Source organism: Gorilla gorilla, chromosome 13, assembly GCF_029281585.2.
Source record: "Gorilla gorilla gorilla isolate KB3781 chromosome 13, NHGRI_mGorGor1-v2.1_pri, whole genome shotgun sequence".
Lineage (NCBI taxonomy): Eukaryota > Metazoa > Chordata > Mammalia > Primates > Hominidae > Gorilla > Gorilla gorilla.
The window spans coordinates 83,721,954-83,749,405 of NC_073237.2; the positions used below are offsets into that span (position 1 = coordinate 83,721,954).

At 44.3% G+C, this 27,452-nt stretch overlaps 1 protein-coding gene and 1 pseudogene across 7 annotated transcripts in view; both read left to right on the top strand.

Moving 5' to 3' along the window:
• DAPK1 (death associated protein kinase 1) overlaps window positions 1–27,452 on the top strand; it is a 208,435-nt gene that overhangs the window by 12,659 nt on the left and 168,324 nt on the right. The gene's annotated exons all lie outside the window — the stretch shown is intronic.
• On the top strand, window positions 15,026–15,336 carry LOC109028330 (small ribosomal subunit protein uS14-like; annotated as a pseudogene).

Sequence of the window (27,452 nt, forward strand, 5' to 3'; positions counted from 1 at the left end):
GAATGTCAGCCTCGTGGCCATGGAGAAGCAGGAAGTCCCTTGGTTTTGTTCAGTGTGATTTGGGCATTGAATGAGTAGATCCTGTTTTAAGAATATTACTCATTAATATGAACCATCATTTTGTAGGTCTTGTCTTTAGAAGCAACATTCTCTTTAGTGCAGATAATGCTTATCTGCATTGAGAGAAGTTATAATAACCTGGAGAATGAGAAGGAAATACACATGCGAAATGGCCCAGCCGGTTTCTCCTGGCAACCTCTCCAGAGCATGTCCTAGGCTACTCCTCCAGGAAGGCTCCTGCTCTGATTTCCTGTATTCCTTCACGATTTGGAGTAGATAACTGGCCACTTGGCATTCTTATTACAGGGGACTTAAGCGTGGGATTCTTGGCTTCCCCTGTGGACTGTGAGTTTTCTGAGGGTAGAGAACATGGCCTTTTGTCTCTGGTGTTGGTTGGAATTCAGCTAAGTGCATGGTAAGCCATATTTATTTCGTTGCCTTATAAAGGTACATATGCAGAAATTAGAACAGTGTTTCAGGGCTTTGGACCCAAATCCCTGTCTCCACAAAACACATTAGCTGTTACTTTGGGAAAGTCACTTGACTTCTGTGAGATTTAGTTTTTCTCATCTGTAAAATGGGGATAGTCATCACGGCTAATTCATAAGGTGGTTGTGAGGATGTCTGTGATATGTATAAAGTGCTTGGCACAGTACTAGGCACCCAGTAAGTGCTTGAGAGGTGGACGCTATTTAACAAGACAGAGCAGGAACAGGAGAGAGAGGGAGAGAGACAGTATAACATGCTTCTGAATCTGTGTTCCCGGGTCCTACCTCTTCATTCATTCCTGCCCTGGCCTCCCACAGGCAGAGTGCGGGTGAGGGCTCACTTCTCCTCAGTTTCATCCTTCCTCCCTCTCTTCTCCTCTGCCTGTCTCTCCTTTGGCTCAGCCTGCCTGGTGGGCTCATTCTGCCAAGTTTGCCTTTGCTTGTCTGTTCCATTTTTCTAGGTATCCTTGCCTCCTTCCGGCTGGACTCAGTTTATGTGCCGAGCTCCCTTGGTGAGTCCACCTTATTATGTGCTCATTAGATGATGCTTAGGGTTCCTAAGAAACATATTGACTAGGAATTTAGCTGTGCATCTGAAAGTTGGCTGCTGAAGGCAGAGCTTCAAGGGATACCCTTTTCAAAGTCCACAAGACACCATGGGAAAGGGAGGGAAAAGCTTCATGTTAAGGAGGATCTATTAAGATGGGAAGAGATGCATTTAAGGAAGCAGAGACAACTAAAAGCCGCTCTGTAGCCAGGAGGAGTTAGCTGCTCGGCAAGAAGGCTGCTTGGAAATGCTTTGAGGGATATCATCCTGGTGTTACAGGGAACCTGAGACTATGTGAGCACATAAATTCGTGTTTTTAATGCAGTGTGCTTCAGTTCCTGAAAGGTAGATTTTCTTTTTCTTTTTTGTTTGTGTGTGTGTGTGTGTGTGTGTGTGTGTGTGTGTTTTGTTTTTTTTCTCCCAGATGGAGTCTCACTCTGTCACCCGGCCTGGAGTGCAGTGGCGCGATCTCGGCTCACTGCAACCTCCACCTCCTGGTTTCAAGCGATTCTCCTGCCTCAACCTCCCAAGTAGCTGGGATTACAGGCGCCTGCCACTACGCCCAGCTAATTTTTTGTATTTTTAGTAGAGATGGGGTTTCACCATGTTGGCCAGGCTGGTCTCAAACTCCTGACCTCAGGTGATCCGCCCACCTCGGCCTCCCAAAGTGCTGGGATTGCAGGCGTGAGCCACCACGCCCGGCCTGATTTTATTTTTCTAGCTTGCTTTTTCAATGAGAAACCATCTTTTATTTATTTGTTTGTTTATTTTTTTAGAGACAAGGTCTTGCTATGTTACCCAGGCACAGTGGTGTGATCATAGCTCACTGCAGCCCCAAATTCCTGGGCTCAAGTGATCCTCTCACCTCAGCCTCCCGCGTAGCTGGGACTATAGGCGTGTGCCAACACACCTGGCTTAAAAGCCATCTTAAGTGGCCAAATAAGACACTGGGAATTTGATTAGGGATACAAACAATTGATTTTTTTTTCATGGATCTTTATGGAGAAAGGAGTCTGAGATGAGTGTGGACACCTGAGTCCCTGACCAAGAGAAGCCTTGTGCAGCATGTCAGACAGACAGCAGATCCTGAAGCTCCATTCAGTTGTGACATGTACCAATTTAAGATGTGAAAATGAGTGTTTTGCCAAGCCAGAACTGTCCGTGCCAAGAAAAGCCTATTAGGTTGGTGGCTGAAAGGCTGGATTGTTAGGATGTACTGAATGGTGAGGCCCTGCCAGCTGCTGCGGGTAAATGCCCACTTACATGTCTAAGTACTCATTCTGTTCCCCTGGAGTGGGGTCCAGTTTGTTCAAGAAACATGGCTGCTGCGCGAGAGGCTGCTTTCTTTTTTTTGAGACGGAGTCTTGCCCTGTCGCCCAGGCTGGAGTACAGTGGTGTAATCTCAGCTCACTGCAACCTCCGCCTTCCAGGTTCAAGAGATTCTCCTGCCTCAGAGTAAGTAGCTGGGATTACAGGTGTGTGCCACCATGCCCAGCTAATTTTTGTATTTTTAGTAGACACAGGGTTTCACCATGTTGACCAGGCTGGTCTCGAACTCCTGACCTCAGAGGCTGGTGATCCACCCACCTCAGCCTCCCAAAGTGCTGGGATTACAGACGTGAGCCACCATGCCTGGCCGAGAGGCTGCTTTCTTTTAAAGAATTCTTGTTCTTTGGGCTTGTTGGGTGGGTATCTTTAGTTTGTAAAAGTAACATAAAACTGACAAAATCTGAAAAGGAAAATACTTGGAAATTGGGTCTATAAGGTGAATTTAGGTAAAACGTCAAGAGAACTAACAAATAGACAACAAATAAGCTATAAACAGGTACCATAAATAGGCTGTTAAAGGAAACTCATTTGAACTGTAATATTTGCCTATCATTTATTCATTCCTCAAGGGCTAATTGAATATCTGAATGATCTTGCTGCAGTGTTGGGCAGGGCCCTCTATCTCAGCAAGCTTCTAGTCATGTAGGATAGACAGACTTATGCACAACCAACAGTATTGGAAAGCCTAAATAGGAAGTGAGATGAAGCATGGAAAAATGTTTTTTGGAGTTCAGCCAAGGAGAGATCGTTTTGACTTGGAGGTTTCATTCCTTCATTCAGATTCTTGTGGACGACGTAAAAATGTAAGCAGGTGGGTGCAAGTGTGGGTATGTATGTATGTCTCTACCCTTGCCTTCCTTGGAGAAAACTGGAAATAAGACATGAAAGAAATGGGGACAAGGAAACTAAGATTTGCTAGGAACTCTAGACCAGCAGCTGGAGGTAGGTATTGTAATTCACATTTGAAAACCGAGGTTCAGAAAGATGATTGGCCTTGAATAGTGTGTTTAAAATGCTGGAAGCAATAGTTGGACTCCCGAGCTGCTAAGCCATGTCTGGAAATTGGGTGGTGGGTGGTGCAGCTCATTTTGTGTCCTGTTCTACTGTCACTGTCTTGGAAGGGAAGTTTAAAGAAGTTTTAAATGTCTAGCACAGTGCTGGCTCATACGATGTGTTCAATGCCTGTTTTTCGCCTTGCTTCCTCTAAACCAGGTGTTCTCAACCTCGGCATTAGTGACAGCCTGTTCTGGATAGTTTTCTGTTGTGGGGGCTGTCTTGTGCATTGTATTTTAGGATAGGATATTTATAATAGGATGTTTAGCAGCATCCATGGACTCTACCCACTGGATGCCAGTAACAGCCACCTCCTCACACTCTTTATGACAGCCAAAAATGTCTCCAGACATTGCTAAATGTGTGAGGGGGCGCAAAATTCCCCCACCCTCTGTAGAGAACCATGGGACTACAAGATCAAGAGAGATCAGCCTTGACTGATGTGCTTAGGAGGCTAGAGCTGGTGTAGGGAAGGAGGAGCCTGCACCTAGTGGGCAAAGATAACACCCCTGTGGAATGAGCTGAGGGAAGATATTGACCTTGGGTGTCCAGAGCTGGCGAGGGAAGAGAAAAGGCTGCCAGATGGTCTGAGCGTGAGGTCTAGGGCAGTTGCTGTTGTACTTTGATTTGTATGGACTCTCCCAGGAGTGCGTAGTTTCCTGTGTCCCAGAGGTCTGGGCTGAGACAGACAATGGTTATGACCTGGAGAACCTGCTGGTGAGGCTTGTGGGTGTCAGAGCCCTGTTGAATCACTTTTCTCTCTCCATTCAAATAGCCACTGCAATTCCATACCTATTTGTATAATTACTTTCAAATGTCATTGTCTTCCTTAAGACTGGAAGCTCCCATGATCTAGGTCTGTGACTTGTTTTCTGGTTATTGAATTGAGCACAAGAACCAGCCCCAAACTGAACATTTAAGTGAGTGACATGAATGAATGATGGAAGGAGGGTTCGCATTAATTGTTGGATTGAACAAAGCCCAACACGATTAAATGTAACAGATACAAAGATGAAGCCAGACAATTAAGTTGGAGAGAAAAAGCAATTGCTCAAATTCAGCAGCAGGGAGACTTGTCATGACAGTGTCCTTTTGGAGAAGAGTCTGAGAGCTTTGATAATTACAAATGTCTGTGGAACCCATATCCTCGTGACTGCATTAAGAAGAAAATACAGCTTTTGTCTATACCATAGAAATTGAATGTCTGCAATGGGAGTTGCTGGTTTCTCTGTTTTCTCTGTTTTTGCTGAGGTCATTCTGCATCTGGGACATGAGAGTGTTCTGTTCTGAGAGAGACACTGACAAACTTGGGGGAGTCCAAAGAAGGCAAAAGCTGGAGAACCCGAGTATCTCATGAATAATGTATTTTACTTAGCTATGGAGTCAAGCACCATGTGCATCTTTTTGTAAATATTACTGCATGTAATTCCTCAAACTAGCCTCTTATGGGGATCCTCTATTTCAGAGCTTGGCAGACATTTTATGTAAAGATAGTAAATATGGTAAGCTTCGTGGGCCACATGGTTTCTGTTGCAAAAACTCAACTCTGTTGTAACTCAAAAGCAGCCACAGACATTATGTATCCAAAAGGGTGTGGCTGTGCTCTAATAAAAACAGGCAATGGTCTGGATTTACCCTGTGGGCCATGATTTGCTAAGCCCTGCTTTGTTTTATTGATGAATAAACCAAGGCTTAAAGAGATTAAATAATTTAATTTGCTGAAATGAGTAAGTGGCAGAACTGAAATTGAGCTCTGAGCCTCTCTGGCTCTGAAGCCCATGAAAACACACATAGATGGTCTTTGGAATGGGGATAGGCTTGTTTTGGGGGCACTGGGGGTCAGTGGTGGGAGCCATGAGGAGGCAGAGGTTGGCTTAGTGGGAAGAACTCAGCTGTCCAATAGCAGAGCAGACTGCAAGTGAGGTCACAAATGGTGGACACTGCAGTGTTTGCACTAAATACCCACCTGGTGGGGATATTGAGGAAAGGATTGCTGATTTGGGGAGGAAATTGAGTTGATAGCCTCTGAGGATCCCTTCCAACTCTGTGGATCTGTGGTCATCAACAAAGGGGACCACGTGGGTAACAAACAGCTTCCACCAGGGTGCTCTTGAGCAGGAGCTGCGGGGCAAGTAGCTGCCGTTTTCTTCCCATTCTCAGAGTCCATCCTGCTGACCTCTCCTGCCCACTCCTAATGACCCTTTCCTGCAGGTCGGTCTTACCAGCCTCCCCACATTTCCCTGCAGTGGTCAGCGGGTGCCCTTGCCCCCCTTTCCCTAGCTCCCAGCTCTCACCGCACACTCAGCTGAATCCCCAGGGAGAACACAAAGCAGAGAGTTGTACAGTTATGGGCTTGCTCAAGTATCCCAGTCAGCGCATCCCTGCCTCCGAAGGGATGCAGATGAATGTGGCCTCTTGCTGTTTTATGCCAACTTGGAGTTCACTCTCTGGCTGTACTTGCCGCCCCCCAGCTGCTGCCCTTCTCCTTGGTGTGGAAGCTGGGATTCTGTCTCCAGCATTACTCCAGTTTTTCCCTTGTGTCTCTACTGGATTCCAGATCCTCTTGCACACTGCCAGCGTTGCAGCATCCATACTGTTGGGGCTCAAGAGCCAGCCAGGTCATAGCTGTGGTCTAGGCCATATCGGGTTCTCCCAGCGGGCCCGTTCTCCCTGGGGTTAAGTCCAGCCATGGCAAACATGGAGTTTCTGCCTTGCCTTTCCTGCTGAGCAGGCCTCATGAGTCATGAGTCATGGGCCCGCAACTTCCCATTGCTATCTGACCTTGCTTCCGCCTGCTCTGTCCCAAGGGTGATATCCTGCTTGCTGTCTTGGTGATTGTTTCTAAACTGCCTAATAGCTGTGATTTTTTTTTTTTTTCAGGCTGATTTCTAATTTTTCTTCAATGTCAGGTAGCTCCTTGTTTCTTATTCTCTTAGGCCTCTGGTTTCTGCCTTTCCAGCAGGCTGGATGGTTTAGCATGCTGCGTGTGTGGCCAGGGGCAGCCCACATGGCTTAATTAGCTCTTCAGCCCCCTGGCAGGAGGTGTGAAGAATGCTTCCTACAGTATGTAGGCACCCTGCGATTGGGGCATTTTCCCATGTGCTAGGTTCGGTGGATTGGAGAAGCTTGAAGGGGTGGATTTGGAGGATATTGTGCAAAAGGAAGGTGTGGCAGTCAGGGTGCTGGGCCCTTCTGATGGTCCAGATGTAGGTTATGGGATGGTCAGGTACGTACTGTCTGGCAGCAGAAGGGGAGCCTGTACCATGCCTAGGGCTGCACTGGAGTCATAGAGGGGGGTCACCAGTACATGCCACTTCAGGGAAGAAACATCACAACCTCTCTCTTCCTGCCCCCATAGTCCCACCAGTGCCTCTCATTAGCCAAACCTGACAGGAACCACCTGCAGGGAGCCACCCAGGGTGATGCAGTGTGTAGGAAAGAGTGAAGAATGCGACTGGGGGCAGGGGAGGACAGACAGATGGGACAGATGGAGAATAACCAGGAAGGGGCATCCACTTAGTGGGCGCCGATAGCAGGCTTGCTACGTTACTGCTTTCCTCCGGGGGTGCAGGTGGTCAGTATCTGCAGAACCCATCTGCTGGGCCTCTCTTCTTCTCGGTGGACTGGGTTTATAATCCATTTTCCCTCTGAAGGCATTCCTGAGACTCCTACCTCAAGCAGTGTCCTCCTTTTGCAAACTCCTGGGGTAATTCCTCATTGACACATTCATCCAGCACTGAGACTCCCCACTGTTCTCTCCCCCACCCCTCTCTCTGTGTGCCCATCTTTCCTAGATTGTGAGCCCATAAAGTGTAATCATTCTTTTGTTCCCCACATCTTGCAAGACCCTTCAGAAATACCTGTTGTCTGATGATCATTTCATTAACTGGTCAGAATTACAAAATCCTGAACTGAAGGATTGTAGCCATGGTTCCTCTGAGTTTTAAAGGTAAACTGAGGAATTGCTGAAAAGTTCCTTAAGATGCATAGTGTGTTGTGCACATGTTTTCATCCTTGGCATAACCCTGTGAGGTGACAGCCCCATAAAAGTGCAAAGTGGGTCCCAGATCACTCTCCGCTAGCTGGGGTAGAGTAAACTTCAGATAAAATGCCTGTTTCCTTTCCATCCCATTGATGATTTTCCCCAAATCTATTGGTACTTATTACCATGTTAGCTTGTCCCAGTGTCATATTTTTAGATTTGAAAGCAGAATGGGGAGGTGAGTCTAGTGGGAATAAAATGTGGTTGACCGCATTTCTACTACACAAGAGGAAATGGGCACCAGTGATCATGGGTGCCTGGGTCCCCATCTGCCCCATAGCACGGCTAGTGGGGTTCTGAAAGAAAGCAGCACGCATCTGTTGCTGAACCTGCATTTTTACAGCACAGTTGTTTGCCCTGGAATATTTGCCATTTATGTTGTTGTTTTGTTTTGTTTTGTTTTGTTTTTTCTGAGATGGAGTCTGGCTCTGTCGCCCAGGCTGAAGTGCAGTGGCACAATCTTGGCTCACTGCAACCTCCACCTCCCAGGTTCAAGCGATTTTCCTGCCTCAGTCTCCCATGTAGCTGGGATTACAGGCGTGTCCCACCACACCCAGCTAATTTTTTTTTTTTTTGTATTTTTAGTAGAGATGGAGTTTCACCATGTTGGCCAGGGTAGTCTTGAACTCCTGACCTCTGGTGATCCACCCACCTCAGCCTCCCAAAGTGCTGGGATTATAGGCGTGAGCCACTGCACCCAGCCCTGGGTGCCCTTTGAAAGGGAAAACCTAAGGAAACTGATGTTAACCCTTTGCCATCGCCAATCTCATTGATGTCGGCCAGTCAATCCTGTCAAATCTTGCTCTTTTTTTAATGATGCTTGAAAATTGGAGCCTCACAACTGTTTACTAGGTGGGTCTAGGATGGTAATTTCTGGAAATGACTGTAGACTTTGCCAAATGTCTTTTTGGCCTGTTATCTGACCATGCCCGGATGGCTTAACTTTTCTCTAGCAGTGTCACTTTTTCCTTATTTCTCTGTATCTGTGGAGTAGCGTAGAACCGTATGTACAAAGGTTTCTGCTGACATATCAATGTCTACACAGCTATGTGGGTATCCATGTTGGTGCCTGAAGAGTCTGGCCCGCGCCCAGTATTTGGCAGCTGTAAAATGTTAGATGAACTTCCACCCTCAGTAAAAGCAGCCACCCCTTCAAAAGGGTCACAGGCATCCATCCAGTAATATCTTTCCAGGAAAAAAAAAAAAAAAAGATTTACGTGTAGTCAAGAAAAAGTAGAGATCGCAGGAAGGACTGCTCTGAGCAGATTAGAACAGAGGATTTCGCAAGAGGTGCTCCTTGGCCAAGTGGAGTAAGTAACATCGGACTGATAGGAGGAAGAGCAGCTTAGCTTGGGGCCCTGTGCCCAGTCCTGCTTGTTTAGGCCTTTGTCCCTGTCTGCTTTCCTGGGGCTGGGGCTCTGGGCCCGGCCGATGCCCCTGGTCCCAACCCCAGCTTTATCACTGGGTTCAGCAAGGGGCCCTGGAGAGCAGGCAGCAATGGCAGGCACCTCCCGCATGCACCATTACCTTCATTCCTCTTCTCAGGTTTCCACAGTTGCCCCTATAAAAAGACTGCTGTTGGCCCATGCCAAGTACTCTGGAATAGACAGGAGTGGTATTTCCGCCCTCTTGGAGGGTTGGTGTTTACCAGTGTCCCCCTTCGCTGCAACCCAATGGCAATTGTATTGCCCCGGTGCTCCAGGAATCTGAGGATGATTGGTTGATTTCCTGTGATTTCTGGGAGAGTAGTTTACCCAAACCTTTTATGAACCAAAGCCATACTCCCTGGGAGTGTCTGGTTGATCATGTCAGAGACATCTGCCTGGTGGATTGGGGCCGTCACATGACCAGTGGCCCGCTCTGTCTGCTGCCCAGTACTGCCAATTGGGGAGTGTCCTTCTCCCTTTTTCTCTGCCCTGTGTCTGGGACGCAGGGATGGCAGCCAGGCCCAGGAGCACCCAGCATCCTCCAAGCAATGAGGTAGCACTGCTTCTGACTTTTCCTCAGGACCTGGTCTTTTTCCATGACAATGAGTTGGGGCCCAACCTTCTCGAAAGTGGCATTGTTTCTGCACAGTTGTAACTGCTCTCGGGGGCGTCAGTGAAGTAGGGGTGGGAGGGAAGCCATGGGATGCTGAGAGAATAGGGCTGAGAGGACATACCTGCTCTCCAGCTTGGCCTTTGGTCCAGACACTAGGGACGAGGCTGTCACTGTGGGTGCCTTTGTTAGTGTTTGTGTGTTTGAGTAGTCTGAAATGCTGTGATTTTTTTTTGTTGTTAATAAAGATAAGGAAACAAACAGAAAAAAGGAAATTGGAGCTTCCAAAAGGAAGAAGGAAGTCTTAATATAGAATTGACTTCTTCCCAGGTAACTTTTAATTGCTTCTCATGCTTGTAGAAAGGTGTATCATGTGTTCTAATAGGTTAGGATTTAATTATGGCTTAAAATTACTTCTATAGGAAGAGCTTGGAGTTGCACCTAGGGAGAAGAAGCAGAGGGTTCCAGAATTGTGTAAACTGATTGATGGAAAAATAGGCTTCTGGTGCTGAGGGTTCGGGAGCCTTGCCAGCATCACAACAAGGTGTGAATTAGCCTCCTCGCACTCTGGGAGGAAGTGGAGGAGCTGCTGGGGTGTGAGGCTGTGAAAGGACCTTGGAGAGCCAAGTCCTCCCTGCTCAGACAGGGACAGGCACAGCTGGAGACAGCAGTTTTCAGCTCTGTGGAACTCTTGTTCTCTGGGTTGCACTTCTTCCTGTGATAATAAAGAGGTTGAAGACAAGAAGACAGGTGCTTGAAAGCCAGAAGACAAGGGGAAAGTTGTTTGAAGCAGGTGTTTAAAAATCAGCCACTTTGGGGGGATGAATTAGGATATCGGTAACAATTTTATAGCCTATATGGTTTCTTTTTGACCCTCGAAGATAGGTGGGAAGTGGTTTTCTATACTTCTTTTAAAAACTGGGAAACCAGAGCTCAAAGAAGTTAAGCTTGAGGCAGCAGAGTTCAATGCACTGGTGAATTGAAATGTTTGTGTGTGTATACATACATACCTGTGTGCGTACATACATAGGTATATATACATACTCAGTATAAATATACATGCACATATATCTATACATGTACTGATACAAAGGGTATATAACACAATTTACAACTAATAACAAACTATGTGCACTCTTTATTATAAATTCCATTCAGCCAATGTAGGCTCACAGAATGCTTTTATTGATTTTTACTGTGGCCAACCTATGACTGACAATGATTTGACAGAGTTGCATTCCAATTCACTAGTTTTTTACCTAGTAAATTTATTACCATTAAATCTAATATGTGATCTACTGTTAGACTATTTCTCACCTTGTACAAATTATATTCCTTAAGCTGAGCTTCATTTTGGCTTCAGCACTGCTGATTGCAATAGTGCTAGCTATGTTTTAAGCTTTTGGTGTTGTAGCAGGGGTTGAAGCATTGTTGGATTCTGTATCACCTAAGGGTGTCTGTGTTTAGCAACCAGGTCATGAAATTCCTGAAAAATGAACAGTTGTCTCTTGTGAGCCAGCACAGCCAGGCTGGAGCACATCACTAGCTCCATTGTCAAGGTCTGGAAAGGCAGGTGCTTGTCTGTCTTATTCAGTCTTTAGCCCCAGACCCAGGGAGGTGCTGAATGTATGATTAGAGATTCAGTGAATATTGGTGAGATGGATGAATGAGGTTTCAAAGCTGGGACCAGGAGCCAGTCCATGGGACTCCAGTTCTTATCCCATGAGGACAAGGTCCAGGGTGGGCATTGAAGAATCACAGGAAAGGAGGGGCACCAGAGACCATCTCCACTGTCAGAACTCAGCTGCCATGTCCTGCCTTCCGCTAGGATGTCAGCACTGGGGCACTGTGGTACAAAGAAGAGGAGAAGGATGACATCTCATTCGGTGTACTTTTTTTCCAGCTTTATCCAATCTTTTGGCAATTTTATTCCCCATCATTTAGGAAAGAGAAGACCTTCTTGTCTAGCAGTTTGATGACTTATGGTAGTTGCTTTGGTTTGAATATTTATCCCCTCAAAACTCATGTTCAAACTTAATCTCCAGTGTGGCAGTGTTGAGAGGTGAGGCTTTTAAGAGGTGATTGGGAAGGCAGAGCCTTCATGAATGGATTAATTCATACGTGGGTTAATGGATGAAAGGGCTAATGGATTAATGCGTTATTGTGGGAGCGCCACTGGTGGCTTTATAAGAGGAAGAGAGGCCCAAGCATAGTTAGTGAGCATTTTCTTGCCCTCTTGCCACGCGATGCCCTCTGCCACGTTTTGATGCAGCAAGAAGATGCTCACCAGGTGCCAGCGCCATGCTCTTGGACTTCCCAGCCTCCAGGACCACGAGCTGAATAAATTGCTTTTATTTATAAATTGCCCATTCTGCAACAGAAAATGGACTAAGACAGTAGTCACCAACAATACTTAACTAGAATGGCCAGTTATGGAGAACAAGAGTTATATTTTTGTTCTCAGACAGGTCCCTTTACATCTTTTAAAATGAAATATGTAATACATTCACACAGTTCGAAAGTCAAAGACAGTATCTTGCCCTCCAGTGACTAGTTCCTTCTAGTGAGTCTTGAGATCATTCCATATATATTCTATGTGTATTTAAGACAATAAACATAAATTTTTTCATGTTTTTACTGAAATCGTAGCATGTTATACACATTGTTCTGCCTTTGGCTTTTTTGTTTTTTCACCTCATAGCATATCTTGAAAATCATTCCATTACTACATAGGAAGAAATGCCTTTTTCTTCTCTACGATTTACTGTCATTTATTTAACCCTTTCTATCTGTGAACTTCTAGGATTCTTTTCTAATTTTTCTATTATAAGCAATTCTGCAATGATTGTTGTTGTATAAAATGTTGAAGCTATCTGTAGGTAAATTCCTAGAAGTGGAATTGCTGGATGAAAGAGAACATGCATCTGTCATTCTTGTAGGTGTTACCAAGTTACTCTTCATAGACCGTAAGTCAGTTTTCAGCCCAACTACAAGAGAAAGCTGGCTTCTTTCCCTGTCTCACAGCTGCTTGATTCTTGCCACTTTGATAAGTGTAGTTTCATCAATTTTTAAGTATGAATAAGTGTAAGCATGTTTTCAAGTATGTTTAAGAACTATTTGTCTCTGCTTTGAACTTTCTATTCATACTCTTTGCCCATTTTTCTCTAGGTTTGTAGACTTTTATTAATTTGTAGGAGCTCTATCTATTAAATAGCTTTATGTTCATGTTATGATTTGCACATCTTTTCTCTAGGTTGTCATTTGTCTTTTGGCATTGTTTCTGGTACTTTTCTCCCCATGATTATATTTTTTTGTGTTGTGATAAAATGTGAAACTTGTCATTTTAACTATTTTTAAGTGCACATTCAGTGGCGTTAAGTCCATTCACGTTGGTTGTGCAGCCATCACCACTATCCATCTCCAGAAGTCTTTCATCGTCCCAAACAGCTATATTTTTTAAAATAGTCAGATTTATCAAATTCGTTTAATCTTTTATGGGTTTTGTATCACAGTTAGAAAGGCCCTTACCGCTCTGAGTTTATTTGTTTTGAGACAGGGTCTCATTCTGTTGCCCAGGCTGGAGTGCAGTGGCACAATCATGGCTCACTGCAGCCTCGACCTCCTGGGCTCAAAAGATCTTTCCACCTCAGCCTCCTGAGTAGCTGGGACCATAGACACGAGCCACAACACCCAACTGATTTTTTAAAAATTTATTGTAGAGAAGAGGTTTTGCCATGTTGCTGAGGCTGGTCTCAAACTCTTGGGCTCAAGCGATCTGCCTACCTTGACCTCCCAAAGTGTTGGGATTACAGGTGTGAGCCACCGTGCCCAGCCCACTTTAAATTCATTTTTAAAATATTCTCTCATAATTTCTTCTAGTACTTTGATGGCTTATTATGTATGTTTAAGTCTGTGATTTGCCTGGAATTTATTTTTGTGTGAAGTGTGAAGTATGGCTCCGGGCATGGTTTTTCCAGAGCCCCTCAGTTACCATTTGCTCATCAAAACATGGTTTGAGGGCTGGCTGGATTCAACCAGGGAGATTTCCTGCACTGTTGGTAGCTGTAGGGAATCAGCAAAGCTGCTGTTTCCAGGAGCTCTTGTGAGCTGGGGAGTGAAGAGCTTCAGAAATGAAGCTTGAGCTAGACTGATGAAATCCCACTCTAGGAAAATACAAGCCTTACGGTGTTTATGTTTGCTATATTCAGAATCACAGGCATGCTAGTGAGTGCACTGTCTAAACATGTTGAAAGATGGTCTGCAGTATCTCTACTCAGCGAGGTAGATGAAACAAGTACAGCCCATGAGAGGCAAGTTAGTGTCTTGGATAAGGCGTTCCTGGTGGATGAGCCGTTTGTGCCCCGATAGAGGTTCTTAAAGTGGAGGGACTGGAGTCCATTGATGCTCTGGGCCTCTCCCTGGGGGAAGGGGTGCCTGTTTCTCTTGGCCCAAAGGCCCTGCACATTCCAGCATGCCCTTACCTTGGAACTGTTCCTCAGGTCTCTGGGCCCACTGCATCTCTCCTCCCACAGCTGGACCTGAGAGTCAGGGAGCACCCCTTGTATGCCAGCCATGCTGGGTCTGGGACCCCCTAACCCTCAGGGCCCTCAGGTGCTTCCCTCAGGCTGCAGGGGACATAGAGATCAGTTCTGTGTGTTCCCTAAGCTGACGTGGAAAGTTGGGAAGCACACGCTTGAGCCCTTGAATTTCCTCTTTCTCAGAGCCTAACAGTAGAGCCGGGGTGGGTTTCTTGCCAGAACCACCTCCTCGCAGAATCCCAGGAGACACCAGCCAGGTCCTTTCACACCCCAAACAGTGTGAATGCGCATGTTTACAGCAGCACAATTCGCAATTGCAAAAATGTGGAACCAATCCAAATGCCCATCAATCAAAAAGTGGATAAAGAAACTATGGTATATATACATGATAGAATACTACTCGGCCCTAAAAAGGAATGAATTAATGGCAATTGCAGTAAACTGATGAGATTGGAGACAATGATTCTAAGTGAAGTAACTGAAGAATGGAAAACTAAATATTGTACGTTCTCACTCACAAGTGGGAGCTAAGCTATGAGGATGCAAAGGCATAAGAATGACACAATAGACTTTGGGGACTTAGAGGGAAAGGGTGGGAAGGGGGTGAGAAATAAAAGACTACAAATGGGGTGCATTGTTTACTGCTCGGGTGATGGATGCACCAAAATTTCACAGATCCCCACTAAAGAACTTGCTCATGTAACTGAACACCACCTGTTCCCCAATAACCTATGGAAATAAAAAGATTAAAAACAGAAACAAAAACCGAACAGTGTGAACAGTGCACCCTGAGGTCTCCCTGGGGTCCCTTGTACCCCTCAGGAGCCTGTGCAAACAGTTGGGTGGAAGACTGTGTCTTCTTGTGTGTTTGGATGAGTACCAGAACTTTCTGCGTCTGTTTTTCTCCCTGCCCAATGCAGTGCTTACCTAAAAAATGCGTTGAATAGAGCTTCTTGCTTTTACCTCGTTGCACTCGTGAGAGCAAGATGGGTCACCAGCAGCTGTACTGGAGCCACCCGTGAAAATTCGGCCAGGGTTCTCGCTCTTGTTGCATCTGTTCAAACAACCGGCACGGTCTGATCCGGAAATATGGCCTCAATATGTGCCGCCAGTGTTTCCGTCAGTACGCGAAGGATATCGGTTTCATTAAGTTGGACTAAATGATCTTCCTTCAAGGGATTATCCAAGGCATCTACTCAATGAAAAACCATGATAGTTCTTTGTACATAAAATAAACATTTGAAAAAACAACAACAAAAAATGCGTTGAATAAATGAAGGCCAAAATGTCAGTTTCCAAAAAGAACCTGAGGCGGTTCTTTTGGTCAGAGCAGCCCTGTTAGGGCTGAGGGCCTCGGTTCCACCTCCTCCATGTTTTCCTCTCTCTTCCCACTGTGAGCTCTCTCAGACCTGGCACTGTGGCCGCTCCCAGCTCCTCGCACCCAGCATGGGGCAGGTGCTGAATGTCTGAGGAGCTTAATTTCCCCTCCCTCTTGCCTTTTGCCTGGGGTGAGGGCTCAGTTGCTCTGAAGCTCATGACCAGGCTTAATAGTCAGTTGAGCTATAGGCCTGCAGATCGAGTATCCCTCTAAGTTTGTTTTTAAAATATTAAATTTACCAATAAACAGTAAATATTTAAAATTTTTGTTGGGTTTTGCTCTTTTACTGATTTCTACTAGATTTTTTGGCTCCTTTTAAAGGTATAATTTATATGCTAGGAGTGGTGTCTCATGCCTGTAATCCTAGCACTTTGGGAGACTGAGGCAAGAGGATCGCTTACAGCCAGGAATTCAGCCCCAGCCTGGGCAATGTAGCAAGACCCTGCCTCTACAATTAAAAAAAAAAAATAAGGAAAAAAGATATAGTTTGTGTTCAGTAACATTCACACCTTTTAATATGCAATTCTGAGTTTTAACAAATGCATAGTCATGGAACTACTACTGCAATCAGGACGTATAATAGTTCATAATCCCCTAAATTTCCATGTGTGTATTAGAGTTAATGCTCCCCACCTCCCTTCATCTGGCAACCACTGTCAGTTTTCTGTTCTTGCAGTGTCTCCTTTTCAAGACATACACAGAAATAGAATCATGGCATGTATACCTTTTAAGTTTGGCTAGCATCACACGTTTGTAATTCATCCACATTGCTGTCTACGTTAATAGTTCATCTCTTTTTTATTGCTGAGTTTTCTGTTGTATGAATATGCTACAGTCTATTCACTCACCAACTGAATGACATTTGGATTTTTCCAATGCCTTCCTGGTATTCTATTTCCCTCCACTAGTCTATGGGAAGCTTTCTAGAGAATCATTGTGATTCTAACCAGGTATATTTGGTATTTTTTTTGAGGGCAAAGGTTTTTGGGCAGCATCCCCCAAGTCATCCTGTATAATTGTGTACTGAGTGGTCCTTTATGGTGATGAGATGGTAGTGGTGGTGTCACCGTGCCCAAGTCTGATTGACAGCTAACCATTGAGCCATCCTTGGTTATTCTCTCCTCTCTCTGGTGAACAACATACCTTCTTTGATGTTGATGCCAATTAGACATGTTATAAGGACTTATCTGAAAACTCAGAACCCAAACATAACCATCCCCATATGCTGTTTCTACTTCAAAAACAGTTGGAGGATTGTAAGGCAGAATTTCTTCCCATTAGCAGTGGGGGCCAAGAAGGAAGGGGAAGAAAGAACCAGTTGCCCAGGGCCTTTGACTGTGAAAGAGGACACCTGAAGGTGAAGGACCCATGACATTGTTAATTGTGATTATTTAGCTGATGGAAACAAAACTCCATAAACATTCTGTAAGAGCAAAGCCTGGTGTAGAGATTCATTCTGCCTCTTTAGGTGTTGGTCTCCCAGTGACTGTAAAACCACCCAAGGGTGGCATTGAAGACACTCTGCTTTTGCCCTTGACTTATGTGCTCTTGAGCATTGTACGTCCTTGGACTAATCGCTTGCCTTCAGATCCTCTGCTCTAGGTTGAGGGGCTTGGAGGAGATGGGCCTCTTGGCTCTCTGACACTGATTCCTTCCTCTCAGGCCCAATAGTCTTTGCGGCCTGCTGGGTCTGCAAGTCTAGAAACAGCAACTCCATGCCACGGGAACGTTTCTGCTTCCATTGTTACTCACCGGCCTTACACGGATGACCATGCGCTGTACAGGGAATGCCAGGGCTGGTCAAGCTGGCTCCAGCAGAGCACAAAATAGAGCTTGCTCCTGCTGAGGTGAGGTCCGTTCCTGGAATTAGATGCTTTCTGCATCTAGGTCTATCAGGAAGGTGAGATGGCAAAAGATCCCTAAAGCCTTTAAACATCACTTAAATAGGTGTGTGTGCAAAATTGTCTTCCATTAACAAATATGTCAAAACACAAGCCTAATGTTTTCTTTGGACAGTTTCCAAACACAGCTTCTTTCTGAACTGTTACTGGCCAGATTATTGGGACTATTCCCAGGTGTTTATTTCACATCCTCCTCTTTTTGCAAGTGACATTTAAAATACTTCTTCGAAGCACACACATTAAGCCAGGAGAAAATCCTAGGATGGGAAGCAATCTTATGGCTGAGACCTTGTCTGCGAACAATTGTTTGCTGACCAAAATGCCGAAGTCATTAATCCTCCTTTCTACTGACTTTGAAATGGAAAATTAAATTTCAGAAACCTTTTGATTGCACACATGCATCCCACAATATTTCATACACCAATACATATATATAGGTAGTTTGAATTCTGTGCACCAAGCCACTTGCATTGACACTGATACTAATGTACTGTGAGAGAGCAGCATACTTTAAACACTTGCCGATGTGAATCAGACTTGAGAGAACTTGAGCGTGCGTAAGCACCTTGATGTCTTATCCATTTGGAAGCTTATTGTTACAGTGCGTTTTCTTTTCTTTCTTTCTTTCTTTTTTTTTTTTTTGAGACAAAATTTCTCTCTTGTTGCCCAGCCTGGAGTGCAATGGTGATGTCTCAGCTCACTGCAACCTCCACCTCCTGGGTTCAAGCGATTCTCCTGCCTCAGCCTCCCAAGTAGCTGGGATTACAGGTGCGCGTCACCACTCCCAGCTAATTGTTGTATTTTTAGTAGAGATGGGGTTTCGCCATGTTGGCCAGGCTGGTCTCGAGCTCCTGACCTCAGGTGATCCACCCTCCTCGGCCTCCCAAAGTGCTGGGATTACAGGCGTAAGCCACCACGCCCAGCCTACTGTGCCTTTTCTAATCCCTCTTCCTGGAATGCTCTTGCCCCAGAGAGCCACAAAGCTAACTTTCATCTCCTGCAGCGTTTGTTCAGATGTCACTTTCTCAGTGAAGCCAAACTGACCTCCCTATAAAAATCACCTCCAACTCCTGAGCTCAGGCCTGGGCAACACCGTGAAACCCCATGTCTACTAAAAACACAAAAAAACTAGCCGGGTGTGGCGGTGTGCACCTGTACTCCCAGCTACTTGGGAGGCTGAGGCAGGACAATTTCTTGAACCCAGGAGGCGGAGGTTGCAGTGAACCAAGATCGCGCCACTGCACTCCAGCCTGGGTGACAGAGCAAGACTCCGTCTCAAAAAAAAAAAAATCACCTCCAACCTCACACCATACCCCATTTTCTGCTGCACTATATACCCTGGTATATGACCTTCCAGGGACATTCGACTGGTAAGGGAAGAATGCTTCAAGGGAGCCATGTGTATGACTCCAGTAAACACACTGTGTGTGCTCACCTCCCAGGTGCTGGCAGGCCACTGAGCATGCAGACAGCCACCCCAAGGGAAGAATCAGGGGAGAAGGGGCACAAGACCCCAGAAGTATGACAACATGTAAAACCCCAAGTCAAAATGTTAAACCGCGTTCTTGATCTCTCAAGTCGCCTCCTGGGCCCTCTTCCAAGTGTACTTTACTTCCTTTCATTTCTGCTCTAGCGCTTTTTAATAAGCTTTCACTCCTGCTCTAAAACTTGCCTCAGTCTCTTCTGCCTTAGGCCCCCTTGGTCGAATTCTTTCTTTTGAGGAGAAAAGAATTGAGGTTGCTGCAGACCCATACAGATTCGCTGCCAGTAACACTAGTACCTAGTAGTTTCTAAGGTATTTCTAACGTAATCTTACTAATTTATCTTTTAAATTAAAAATTAAGGGTATCATTTATTCTGTGACTCTTTGAGAAGATTTGGTGTCTGTTTTATCCTGAGCATCTACAACAGTGCCTGACACATAATAGATGCTCAGTAAAAAGTTATGGAGTGTATACCACATGCTCTGGGGGATGCATGGCACAGTCTTTGGATTATCAGTTTGTGTTTATTTCTTGGCTGCAAAGGTGGAGGGAAGGCCCAGGTTGCACAGGAGGGGACAGAGCTTTAACAGTACGTGGAATGCAGCGGACATGCCTTTATCTGCAAGGACCCTTGACTGCATTGAGGCTGCCTGGAGCAAAGAAGCCACCAGACCCAAGGGGCTCAGGCTAGGCTGGGAGAATGCCAGGAGGCGAGTCCCCGTCACCTGCCCCTAGAGCAGGTCAGACCTGTTCTGTTGTTCTGTGGTCATCTGCTCTAAATTTCCTCCTACTCACCTCTGGGCCTTTCAATTTGGGATTCATAAGAATGCTTGGTGCAGAGGAGGAGCTGATGCCTCCCTAACTTCCCTAATGCTGCCCACCCAAGCTTCTCAGAACCCCTGCTTCCTCATTAAGATAATGAGAACTTCCTTAGATATCTGTGCAGACGAAATGAGAGAATGTGCCTAAGTCCTCAACGCAGTCCTGTTTTTATTATTTAGGCTTTCCCCCTCTGGGATTTGGAATGGAAAAAGCACAGCCTAATCTTGCCCCTCTCTTTTCCCCAGTGAGAACTTATATGGTTCCCATTATGTTCTATTGTTATTATTCCACTCACGGTAACTTAGAATATTTTCCAGAATGTGAGGAATAAGCTGACCCTGAGCCTGCCACTTTGATTTGGTCGTCAGAAGTCCTGGGGAAGCAGTTGAGAGATCTTGTAACTTTTAGTATTAATCTCAAAGACACTGCCTAACCAACACAGGCTGTATTACCAGTTCCTACATCTAGCCCTCTGTAGGGTAGCTTGATTTTAAATGTGCAAGTTAATTTCAAGTCTGTTTTGTAAGGGGAATTTATATTAAGCACATTAACAACCTCAGTGTCTCCAAGGGTCAAATCTTATGTCTACTTTCCTTAACCCGTTTTGAAATTGGAAGAGGAAGTTAATATGCAGCCCCATGCACTCCCTTTTAGATTTAATAATGGATGAAAAGTTATTTTATCCACTGTACTTCTTCAGAAATTTCAGAATAATTTCTTTCTGTTTGAGGAATATGAAGTTGGTTCTTTAAAAAGAGAGACATGCTATTTAATTTTTAAACCCCACCATCTAGGGAATTCTGACATTATGGGACAGACTGAGCCAATTTCCCTTTGTGACATTGGGGTTTCATGTGCTGGAGCCACATGAGGGATGCACAGAGGGGAGCCTCCTTGTCGCAGGTGGGAACAAACATCCAAAGAAACCCCCAAGGGCCACTTTGAAGGTCATCCTCACTGGAACAAAGGTAGTCATTGGGGCCAGACCAGTGACCTCTCCATATTCATGCAGGTCTCTTCTTCAAAGGAGATTTTAAGTAACTTCCTTTCCCAGGGGGATGGAGCAGCTGTGAGTCGAGCATTAGCATCAGGCCTTTTGAAAACAGAGACCAGTGAATTTAGGAAATGCTTACCCTTTGGATAGTCAAGTGGAAGCATGGATATATTTTAAAGTATCTATCTAATTCCTTCTCTGGAGTGAGAAGGGGCTAGGGGGAGAGATCTATGTCAAAAATATTATGTAAGGAAAAAATGCTCTGATCATTGCATTGTTGCACGCAGTGGGCTCAGCGAGCTTTTCGTTTCCACTGCAGTGTGGGTCATAGCTTGTGCGTGAGTCCCCTCTGACTAGAGGGCTGGTCTATCCACGCCCGATATTCACTGCCAGTAGCTGGCTGGAGTTCATTACTGGTGCCACCAGCCTCCGGCCTGGTCATTCAAAGAAGAAACAATATTTGAAAATGGACGTGATTTTTCCCTTGGGGCTTTCCTGTGTTTTCTTCATAGAGTATACTTTGTAATTTGGGGAACCAGAATAAATAGAAAGAAGAATAGTTAGGACAGTGAGTCCATCTGAAGCCTTTGTAGGTGGTGAAGGGAGAAGCTGGGGGTAAGAGGGCATTCACTGCACAGCAAAGACTGGCGTGTCTCAGACTGGTGCAAACCTGGGCTGCAATACTGACCTGAGGATGAGTAGAAAAAGGCAGAGGAGCTGTCACTTCAGTGTAATGCTGAGAAAAAACAGTCCTCTCCCCAGTGTAGGGCATTGAACTGTCACAACCAGAATTATGCCCAGGATTTCATACAGGTGCTGTCTATTGTACATAGCTTAAAAGGCTGGTTGCCTGAAAGTTCAACTATTGTGTCTTATTGTTTCCTGTGAACATAAAGGAATGTCCACAGAATATTAGAGAATATTGGAATGCAGGAAGAGAGGCAAGTCTGAGAGGTGGGGATGAGTTCAGAGAAATCCCCAAGGGCCTCCTTATTGTGCAGTAGTTTTCCCTCCATGTGCCCCCTGGGCTGATATTAATGTGTTCTAGGAAATGCTTAATGCTTATGGGCCTGACTCTTGGTTTTGCCTTTTAAGAGGCATCATCATTACTAACAAACACGTTCCTGAACAGGCCTTAGTGCTAAGCTAGGCTCGATCTCTTCTTTCTGGCCAAATTGGGATTAATGCCACTCTTTGATTTCCTCATGTTGGCAATCACACAGTGCCATGATTAACTGGTGCCACACATCGCCAAGGCCCTATGGTTTACTTCAAGGGTCAGTAAACTGTAACTCCAAGGCCAAATCTGGCCCACTGTGTTTTTATAGAGTCGTTCTGCTAAGAATTGTCTTTACATTTTTAAATGATTGGAAAAGATTTTTAAAAAGAACAGTATTTTGTGCCACGTGAAAATTATATGAGATTCAGATTTTAGTATTCATAAATAAAGTTTTACTGGAACACACCCATGCCCATTTGTTTGGTCTCTGGTTGCTTTTGCACAGCAATGGCAGAGTTGAGTCATGGTGACAGAGACCATGTGGCCCTCAAACCTGAGAATATTTATCCTCTAACCTTTTGCAGAAAGTTTGCTGACCCCTGGTTTATATCATCAGGGTAGGCATGTTGTGCCTTTATCCTATGTTTTTTAAGAAAATTCTAAAATCTAAAATGTATTCATTTCATGTATATTATAATGTAACAATTCTTATTTTGATAGCATTTTTATACCCCCTATGCAAAACTGAAAATGCTAGACAATGAAAGAAATGTGTAAACTGTTGAATACATGGAGCCAGGCGTTCATAATAGAGCCAGCTGATGCTTTGAGAGAAGAAAAAACCTCATGTCTCCTCTTCTAACCTCTCCCTCTTTTCTTCCAACATTTTATTACAAAAATTTTTAAATATACAGAGAAGTTGGTAGAACTGTACAGGGAACACCAATTGCCCTCCACCCAGAGTCTGTAATTACTAACATTTTGCCACATTTCCTTTATCGCCTCTCTGTACAATCATCTGTCCATCTCAGTTTTGATGTATTTTAGAATAAGTTGCAGATGTTAGTACATTTCAACAATAGGTTGCTTTTATTTCCACTGTTAATTAGGCATAGTCTGAAGGGTGTGGAATATTTTCATTTCCTGAATGGAATAAAAGGTGGGAGTTAAAAGCAGATGGGAACAAGCAGAATGATATAATGTAATTAAGGCCTGGCTTAAAAAAATATGTGTGCCTGTATGTGCACACACACACATTGTAAATTTTGTGTACATGCACATAAAATATATATACACATGCGTGTGTGTGGATATGTATGCATATCTATATGTAAAAATAAAAGAATGAAATTGTCCATAAAGTAATGCAGTCTTTGAGAAACTGTTGGGAGAACTACATTTACCAGTGCTTAGGCACCAGACCAGTATTGTGAAAGTAAAGATGCTGAAGTCTTTGACACCTTTAACTTTTGCAACACATTTATGTTCTCTCAGACCGCATCCAGGGGCAGGAGAAGGAGTGTTCATGTGTTCACAGGCAGCATCAGCCAGGTGCACAGGTCCAAGACCTCAGGCCAACTCAGGCTGGAAGGCACCTGCTCCTGTGGGGTGCTAGCCACCACTGGGGAGCAGAGATGAGCAGAGAAGGCTCCTGGAGCTTTGAAAGACGTAGGCAACCTGCTACCTGAAGGACCAGTGAGGAACCTTTTGACAGTCAAAGAAATTTTTTATGATAGGAACAATTTCTAATTGGTCCATGTGTCCACTCCTTTTCTTTTCCTGCTCTGCCCTGCCCTGCCCTGCCCTTTTTGAGATGGAGTCTCACTCTGTCACCCAGGCTGGAGTGCAGTGGCGTGATCTGGGCTCACTGCAACCTCCGCCTCTCTGGCTTAAGCGATTCTCCTGCCTCAGCCTTCCGAATATCTGGGATTACAGGCATATGCCTCCACTCCCGGCTAATTTTTGTATTTTGAGTTGAGACGGGGTTTCGCCATGTTGGCCAGGCTGGTCTCAAACCCCTGACCTCAGGTGATCCGCCCACCATGGCCTCCCAGAGTGCTAGGATTACAGGTGTGAGCCACTGCACCTGGCCGAGTCCACTCATTTTCTAACAGCAGTTCTCGGGTTCCTGTCCTTTAGGCCCATTTAATTATACATTTGCATAATGCTTTGCAATTTTAAAAACACTTTTCTTAGACTGTGATCCTGTGGGAATTATTATTCCAATTTCTTGCGATTTTTTTTTTTTTATTTTGCAAGCTGCCATGAATTCTTAGGAAAAAATGCATGGTAAACATTAGGCATACTTTTCAGTATATGTGCAATGTGCGATATGCCACACATATGGCCAAAATGCAGTTGGCTCATTTTGACAGTTTTTTTTTTTTTTTTTTTTTTTTTTTTTTTAACGCTGCCATGCTGTTCCAATTGGTTTGGCTTGACAGTTTTGAAATTGACAATTTCTGCCTCTCCCAATCATTGCTCTCAAGGGCAGGGGTACCATACTGGACATTTCATTGAATCTTCGAAGGCCCTACATACAATGCTGATTCCCAGGCAGATACTTCATAGATGTTTACTTTCCATTGAGTTTATTTTGAGTTATTAGTAGGATGCCTTAGTTGGGATTCCATTTCCAACCTGAGGATCAGCAAAAATCATTTTATGCATCTGCAGTGTTCTTGTTAGGTAAGCACTGTCGGGACAGGTAGAGTGAATGGTTTAAATGCTTTCCTGTTAGATACCCTTATTTTTAAAGTGTGAGGTGTCCTTTCTTGATTTCTTTTCTTTTTTTTTTTTGATATGGAGTCTCGCTGTGTCACCCAGACTGGAGTGTAGTGGCGCGATCTGGGCTCACTGCAACCTCTGCCTCCCAGGTTCAAGCAATTCTCCTGCCTCAGCCTCCCAAGTAGCTGTGATTATAGGCACGTGCCACCACGCCTGGCTAATTTTTGTATTTTTAGTAGAGACGGGGTTTTGCCATGTTGGCCAGGCTGGTCTCAAACTCCTGACCTCAGGTGATCTGCCTGCCTCGGCCTCCTAAAGTGCTGGGATTACAGGGATGAGCCACCGCGTCCGATTCTTGATTTATTTTCTGTAATTGATTTGATGTGTTCAAATGTGTTTATCAATAGGAAGAGCACTTTCTGGAAAGCATTATTCAGAAGATTAAAGGAGAAATCCTCACCATCAGTTCTTAGTTTCTTGAAGCCCGTGGTGGAAATGGATACACAGATGACACAGAGACCATCCATTTTTCTGTGTTCTGTGTGTTTCTAGCCCCAGGCAAATCCTGCCAAGCTCTGTCTATTGTAATGGCCCCTGTTTCTGGTGTCACCTCTGGCTTGAGAACTGCATTTCCATTAGCCCCCCTTTCGTTCTCTTTAAGGATGGGGGGATTACTGTTCTCCAGGCATCGTCAAGCAGAAAATCAGCACAGAGATGCTTATGAGCATGCTCTATCACACTAGTGTTTTTTAGATTTATTTTAGTGTTTAATTCTAGTATTTTATGGGAAACTAATCTGTCTTTTGATATTGAATTACATAAAAAGTATAAGCCCTGCTAAGCTTTGAGTGTGATTAAAAAACAGCTGAACATTTGAAACTTGGTCTGTATGGGATCCTAATTTGGGGTTCTCATGTGTGAAGGTCTCCTTTGATATCAAATATATAATGTTCCTTTAATGTAATACTGTCTATAAATGTGATTTTTTTTCTCCAAGAAAGTTTAATCTCTGCCCTACTTAACCTAAATATATAGCCCCCAGTATTTTATTTCTCTTTATCTTAGGAACATAATTCAAGATATCTTAGATTATGGCGATTCATAAACTTTCTAAATAAATTCTTTGCAAAATCATTAGATAAATATATATTATTTTAAATAAAGTAGGCAATGGTATAGTAATATCCTTCCACCAAGACACAGAGTTAAGGCAACTTAATATGTTTGTATGTAAGAGGGGAAAAAAAGGTGACACAGATGTAAACCAGAAGGCCCATGGTGCTTATCTTTGGGCAGAGGATTACATCTGGGTGCTTTTTATTTTCCATTTGCTCATCGGTTTTCCAAAATTTCCACAGCACACTGTTACCTTGGTAGTGAGAAACAAAATGATACTTGATTTTTCAAAGAGGGTCATTTATGCCTGTTCCCCAGCCTCTTCCACCTCCCAAGTGAAGTGGGGCTTGACAGCTGATTCATTTATGTTCTTTCTTGTTTTCTAGGTTAGTATATTGCTCAGATCAGCCCTTGCGTGCTCTAGGAGCTCAGGAGCAGTTTGGTGTCCCCAAAGCAGCCCCTTCCCTAAAGCTACAGCCTCTGGGTTAAGGACATGTAGCAGAGGTACTAGTGTGAGATGCCTGGGTTTTCTGGTTTGTTCTTGGACCCACAAAACGCAGAGAGCTCCCAAACATGTTCTCAGGATGGGCGAGGGTAGAAGGTGTAAGTCTTGGTGCCCATCTGCAAGTGAAGATGTTTTAAAGACACCATGTGCGTGAGCATGTGACCCATGTGGTTTATGATGCTGACTTTTTCCTCCGGGGAAATGCGAAATACTTAAAGCTCTTATCTGTCTGTACTGATTTTGAAAGCCAAGAGCCTAAGATTTTGACAATTAGTTAAAAAAAAAAATCTGCAAGTCATGTGGGAATTGTAAAAATCTTTTGGGGAATAATAATTTTAACTTAACCAATAAATACAATAAAAATTAAAGCACTTAAAATACTGATTTAAGTGCTTTATTTATTATTGCATAAATAAATAAATCAGGGAGCTGATTTACCCCACCACCCCTACCCATGTCAGACTCAAATTTAACTAGGATTATCTTGTTTCTTTTGCGTATTTATAGCTACTTTTCCTATGTTATTTGCCTTTAGGGCAAATTATATTCTCTTTGAGAATATTTTATTCTTATTTAAATTCTTTATTGTCTTGAATAGGCACAGTAACAATAAATTTATTCAAAATTCAACAATGGGGAAGAACTTTAATTAACCTGATTATTTTATATTTTTCTAGTGGAGTAGTGGTGTTAGTTCTACCATCAGAGCAGTAATAGTTGTTTTAGATTAAATTTTACCTTGAAAAAGTTGATATTGGAGATATGAGGTTTTCTTTTTTTTTTTTTCTTGAGATGGAGTCTCACACAGTCGCCCAGTCTGGAGTGCGATGGCCCAATCTTGGCTCACTGCAGCTCTGCCTCCTGGGTTCAAGCGATTCTCCTTCCTCAGCCTCCCAAGTAGCTGGGATTACAGGCGCCTGCCACCACGCCTGGCTAATTTTTTGTATTTTTAGTAGAGCCAGGGTTTCACTTTGTTGGCCAGGCTTGTCTCGAACTCCTGCCCTCGTTATCCTCCTGCCTTGGCCTCCCAAAGTGCTGGGATTACAGGCGTGAGCCACCGCATCCAGCCTCTATGAGGTTTTCATGTGTTTTGGAGGCCCTCTGTAGTGCATCAGTATCCCCCATCACATAGTGTGTATGCAGTCAGCCAGCTCTGCTTGATGGGCTGGGTGTATGGGGAGATGTTTCTGGGTATGGTGTGGGGTTTTGTGTGTGCTGTGTTGTGAATGTGGTATGTGTATGTATACTTGTGTATTTTGTATGTGTAGTTTGGATGGGATGTGCATGTGTGTAGTATGTGACATACATGGTGTATGTGTGTGTATGTGGAATATGGTGTGCATGTCTGGAGTATCTGGCATGTGTGTAGATGTGTAGTGTGTGCGGCATACATGGTAAATGTAGGTATATGTATGTGGCATATATGATATG